The sequence below is a fragment of the Mobula hypostoma genome, chromosome 2, assembly GCF_963921235.1.
Source record: "Mobula hypostoma chromosome 2, sMobHyp1.1, whole genome shotgun sequence".
NCBI lineage: Eukaryota > Metazoa > Chordata > Chondrichthyes > Myliobatiformes > Myliobatidae > Mobula > Mobula hypostoma.
The window spans coordinates 107,946,392-107,952,762 of NC_086098.1; positions in this window are offsets into that span (position 1 = coordinate 107,946,392).

A 6,371-nucleotide genomic window follows, 5' to 3' on the forward strand; every position below is an offset into this window, starting at 1 on the left:
GCTTCCGAATCCCTGACCCGGGACGGCGCACGCGCATCGCTTCCGAATCCCTGACCCGGGACGGCGCACGCGCATCGCTTCCGAATCCCTGACCCGGGACGGCGCACGCGCATCGCTTCCGAATCCCTGACCCGGGACAGCGCACGCGCATCGCTTCCGAATCCCTGACCCGGGAGGGCGCTCGCGCACCATCCTTGCTCAGTTTGTAATTGACATGCGCCCTTTCTCAACCGCGGTAGTCAGCAACTGTTTTCGTTCTGGGGGATGCAAGGGTAACAACGGTTTCAGTCCCTCCTACCAAGACGGCATAGGAGGGGCATTTTTCCATACTGCGTAGGGGTGGCGCAGGAGTTACCTCTGCTGCCTCCTCGTGCAGAGACTCGAGTCTGATCCTGAAGGGCAGTTTACGTGGAGGGCCCCTGGGCTTCTGCTGGAGACTCAGTAATGTATTCCAAAAGTGCGCTGGATGGGAGGGTTACTTAGCTACTGTAAGTTACCTCGTGGTGCAAGTGAGAGAAGAATCAAGTTCATGTGTACATTTCATAAGCATACATACATAGGGTATAAATGCTATGAAAATTAGCTTTTGCAGCGCAGCAGCACGGTAAATTACATAGGTTAACATGGCCTATACATAATGAGAAGGCATGGTGCAGAGACAATAACCTATCCCTCAACATCAGCAAGACGAAGGAATTGGTTGTTGACTTCAGAAGAAGTAGTGGACCGCACGACCCCATTTACATCGGTGGTGCGCAAGTGGAACAGGTCAAAAGCATTAGGTTCCTCGGGGTCAATATCACAAATGACCTGACTTGGGCCAATCAAGCAGAGTCCACTGCCAAGAAGGCCCACCAGCGCCTTTACTTCCCGAGAAAGCTAAAGAAATTTGGCCTGTCCCTTAAAACCCTCACTAATTTTTATAGATGCACCGTAGAAAGCATTCTTCTTGGGTGCATCACAACCTGGTATGGAAGTTGTCCTGTCCAAGACCGGAAGAAGATGCAGAAGATCGTGAACACGGCCCAGCACATCACACAAACCAATCTTACGTCCTTGGACTCACTTTACACTGCACGCTGTCGGAGCAGTGCTGCCAGGATAATCAAGGACACGACCCACACAGCCAACACACTTTTCGTCCCTGTCATGTGTGAAGCCAAGCAGAGCTGCAGAACGGATGATGTTAATGAGAGAGATACAGAGAGACAATGGAGAGCCATTCAAAATGCTAATAAGAGAGAAGAGAGAGATAACGAGAGAGAGAGACACATAATTCAGTATGTGGTGTCTGCCACAGACAGTTTGCTTTGAACCTGAACTGTTCATTAAAAATCCTGCTGAGACAACAGGAAGTGTGAAGTTTGATGGACAGGTGATACCCCATCAGGGGGATAAAAATAGCGGGTTTGCTAAGTTACAACACACACACCACAAGACTCTGGAAAGAGCATTGTGCCCCACAAGTTGGTGGGAGTTTGGAGGACCGATTCGCAGGAATCGGTCAGAGGCTCACAGGGTGTAAAGGTAGGACCGGTGGGGACCTGTTGTGTGTCCGTCCTTGCCTGGGTGCCGGGTTCACCAGGGAAGAACGGTCGCATCTGGAACGGAGGGGTCACAGTCGGTGACCACAGCGGGATCAGAAGGCATCGAAAGGTTTGCCTGAAACCTCAACTGTATCTCTCACTCTCTTTATTTCTCTCCAATGGTACAACAACAGCGATTACTTCAAACTACACTAGACTGAACTGAACTCTGCTTCACCTTAAGACCGATAATTTTACCCCTAGACTGCGATCAAGCTTGGTTGATTCCTATTACCCTATGTCTGTGTATATGTGTATACTATCATTGCTAACCTGTTACATTTATATCCTTGTGGTTAGTGTACTGTATTACTTATTTTTGTTAATAAAACTTTATTAGTTTCTAGTAATCACAGACTCCAACGAGTGTTCCATTTCTGCTGATTTGACAACCCAGTTACAGTGTACGTAACATAAGTGGGGATCTCGTCCGGGATTTTGAATGCCAAAATTGGGACTGGTTAAACTGATTGGGTTAAATTCCCAAATTTAAAAAAAGGGCAAACAGCAGAAATGGAGATTGAGGAATTTCTAAAGGCGCCAACCTTGGAGGCATTGGAGGATGCCAAGAAAGCAGAATTGGCGACTGTTGCAAAATGGTTGAATCTTTTGAAGGGGAAGCAGATAATGAGGAGAGCGGAGATGCACAGAGCTATTGTTGAGTTATTATGTATCTAAAGATGTGTTTCCCCACGCGGAGCTTGGAGGCGGTGTCTATGAGCAAACCTGGTGGGGAGGCGGTGCAGCTGCAGATGGAAAGATTACGGCTCGAGCATGAGTTCCGAGTAAAGCAGCTAGAATGAGAAAAGAGAGAGAAGCAGCTAGACAGGGAGGAAAGAGAGAAAGAAAGGGAGTTTGAGCTGGAGAAGTTAAAGGTAACGCGAGAGGGGGGCCAAATGCCGGACCAAGGTGGAGGGTTCAGGGCGACCCAGGAGGTTAGGTTGGTTCCCCCCTTTGAGGAGGCCGATGTTGATCGGTACTTTCTACATTTCGAAAAAGTTGCTGCAAGTCAGGACTGGCGGAGAGATAAGTGGGCTGTTCTACTCCAGAGCGTGCTTAAAGGGAAGGCTCAGCAAGCTTACTCAGCATTGTCAGCAGAAGATGCACAGAAGTATGATGTGGTAAAAGAGGCGATACTCAGGATTTATGAGTTGGTCCCGGAGGCATTCCGGTAAAGGTTCCGGAATGTGAGGAAGCAGTGGGGCCACATGTATTTAGAGTTTGCCCGTGAGATGCAGATGTATTGTGAGCGTTGGTGGGCCTCGAAAGGGGTCAATGGGGATTACGACAGACTGCTACAGCTAATACTGATTGAGCAGTTTAAAGGTTGTGTCCCTGAAGGTATGAGGCCCTATCTAGATGAGAAGGAGGCAGAAACCTTAACCACAACTGCTAAGTTAACGGATGAGTACGCGTTAACACACAAAGCAAAGTTTGCCCCAAGTAAGAGCTACCAGAAGGGTAGTCGAGAGGGTGGAGAAAGTCCACCGGCAAAGCCAGAAAGTAAGCCGGGGACTGGTGAGAAGGATAAGGAAGACAGGAAGCAGTTTGGTAGGAAGTCTCCTGGTTTCGTATGGTATAATTGTGGGAAAGCCGGTCACATTGCGTCCAGGTGTTTTGCCCCAAAGAAGGGGACAGGAAAAGGGAAAATGACAACTCTGACTGGCTGTATTGAGCCGGCAAACAAACCGCTAGGGAAGAAGAGGTCTGATAAAGTTCAGGAGGGGCACGAGAAGTTTACTTTGGCCGGATTGGTGTCTGTAAAGGAGGGGTCAAGCCCAGCTCCAGTACAGATCTGGAGAGACACTGGGGCTTGTCAATCATTGATCTTAAGGAGGGCATTAGAATTCAGTGCAGAGACCGAGATTAGGGAGGCCAGTGTGATAAAAGACTCTGGGAAGGGGAATGAAGCAGTACCTTTACACCAGATATACCTGAAAAATGACTTGGTCTCCGGACCGGTCACGATAGGGGTGAGGTCCGAATTACCGATGGAAGACGGGGAGGTCTTACTCGGTAACGACCTTGCAGGTGGAGATGTGTACCCAGCAGTAAAGCTGACGAGCAAGCCTGCCAGGACTGAGGACCCCCCCCCGCCATGGATTCACAGGTTTATCCCGCTTGTGCAGTAACTCGATGCATGTCGAGAAAGGCTGCCGAAGCGAATGTAGATTTAGCTGAGATGTTTTTACCAGCCTTGTACCAGGAGGGGTTAGAAAGTGAGAAGAAGGAGCATAGTGGAGCAGAAGGAAGTGAGGGAGTTGAGGTAGATTTATCATTAGAGAGGAAGGAATTTATACAGGCACAGGAACGAGACGAGGAGCTGATGGTTTTGATGGAGACAGCTCTCTCTGAAGCAGAAATAAAAAGGGAACCAGTGGGCTATTATATTGTTGCACACTTGGACACAAAAGGGACTTCCAGGCATGCAGAAGTTTAAAAATAACGTCTTTATTTTCCTTTTTGGAAATACCGGAACACAGCGTATGGGCTTTCCATGCATGCTGCCGGGCCGTCTCCATCTACTCCATCATGTGCACACTCCCGTCCCCCAGGACCCCTCAGCTGCCCCAAATGCCTGTATAAGCTTTGCCCCTTGTAACCATCAATTAACCTGCGAAAATATTACCGTTGCTAGTGCAACTGACCATTAATCAAATTGTGAATGAACAAAATAATAAACCAAAGCAATAAAAATAATACGAACATAATATAAGAAAATTAGGGGGGTATCCAGTGTCCATTAATATGCTCCACATTACTATGGGTTCCACATATGAAGGAGGGAGTACTGATGAGGAAGTGGAGACCAAGTACCGTGCCCGCAGATGAGATGTGGGGGCTGGTACACCAGGTGGTAGTGCCGAAAAGTTATAGGGACGAGATTTTTAACCTAGCCCACAAGATACCCCTGGGTGGACATTTTGGGGTGAGGAAAGAACATGAGGAAGGATATTATTGAGTATTGTGGACGGTGTCACACCTGTCAGGTGGTAGGTAAACCAAACCAGGTTCTGCCTAAAGCGCCCCTTCGACCGATACCCGCTATCGGGGAACATTTTTCCCGAATAATTGTGGAATTTGTCGGTCCCCTGCCCAGAACTGCGAGTGGGCGAGAGTATGTGATGACTATGATGTGCGCCGCCACTAGGTTTCCGGAGGCTGTGCCCTTGGCAAGCGTCAAGGCTCCCACAGTGGTAAAGGCGCTTGTGAAATTTTTCACTACGGTGGGGTTGCCAAGGGAAATTCAGTTAGATCAGGGGAGTGGCTTCACATCTCACACATTCCGACGGATGTTGGATGAGATGGGAGCAAAGCAGATTTTGGCCTTCACGTACCACCTGGAGTCTCAAAGGGCATTGGAGAGATTCCACTCAACATTAAAGACCATGATTAAAACTTATTGTCAAGAGAACGCAAGAGACTGGGATGATGCCTTGCCTCTCTTGTTATTTGCCATAAGGGACACGGTTCAGGAGTCATTGGGGTTCAGCCCATTCGAGCTCATGTTCAGTCACAGGCCCAGAGGACCTCTGATCTTACTGAAAGAGCAATGGTCCAGCCCGACAGTACAAGTCAATGTGATTGATTATGTTTTAAAACTTCGTGAGAGGCTTAAAAGGATCTGTGACCTTGCCAAAGAAAATCTACGAGACTCCCAAACAAAAATGAAACAGTGGTATGATAGGTGAGCCCGAGAGCAAGTGTTTCAAGTGGGCGATAGGGTCTTAGTTCTGTTTCCAGTGGTAACCAACCCCCTCCAGGCGAGATTCCACAGTCCGTACAAAGTGATTAAAGAGATAGACTCTTTGAATTATGTTATTGAAATGCCAGACAGACGTAAGCCGACACAATTAGTGCATATCAATATGCTAAAAGCTTGCCACAATGAGAAAGCAGATCCAGTCGGTGCTATCACAAAAATGAATGAGGATAGGGTGCCAAATGATAAGGGGAAAACACGTCTTGAAAAGATAAACATGGTGCCGACCAGATTGCAGAAATCTATTGTTTCGGCAGACTTTGCTGATAAGGTCTCTCACTTAACCCCTGAACAGAGCGAGTCGCTGATAAAGCTAATTAACCGGCATGCAGATGTATGTCCAGATGTCCCGAGGCAATGCAAGGGGACGGTACATGATATTGTCATTACATCAGATCAGCCTATTAAGCAACACCCCTATAGGATGAACTTGGAGAAGGGAAAGCTAGTGGAGAAAGAAATTGAACACATGCTCGCCACAGGTATTATTATGCCATCCAAATCGGAATGGGCCTCTCCCTGTGTGGTTGTCCCGAAACCCGATGGGAGCATACAATTCTGTACAGATTACAGAAAGGAGAACGTCATCACAAAAACTGATGCTTACCCCATCCCAAGGGTAGACGATTGCATCGATAAAGTGGGGAGGGCTAAGTACATCACAAAGATCGACTTGCTGAAAGGGTACTGGTGTGTTCCTTTAACTGACCGGGCAAGAGAAATCTCAGCATTTGTCACTCCATCTGGGTTATACGTGTATAATGTTTTACCTTTTGGCATGAAGAACACCCCAGGGACCTTCCAAAGGATGATTAATTCAGTGATAAAAGGGTTAAAGAACGCAGAAGCGTATATTGACGATTTCGTGGTCTGGAGTGACACGTGGGAGGAGCATATTGTGGCAGTAGAGGAACTGTTTAAACGGCTGTCTGAAGCCAACCTGACAGTGAACCTGGCAAAAAGTGAGTTCGGCCACGCTAAGGTCACATATCTGGGGTATGTGGTAGGACAGGGGCAGCTGG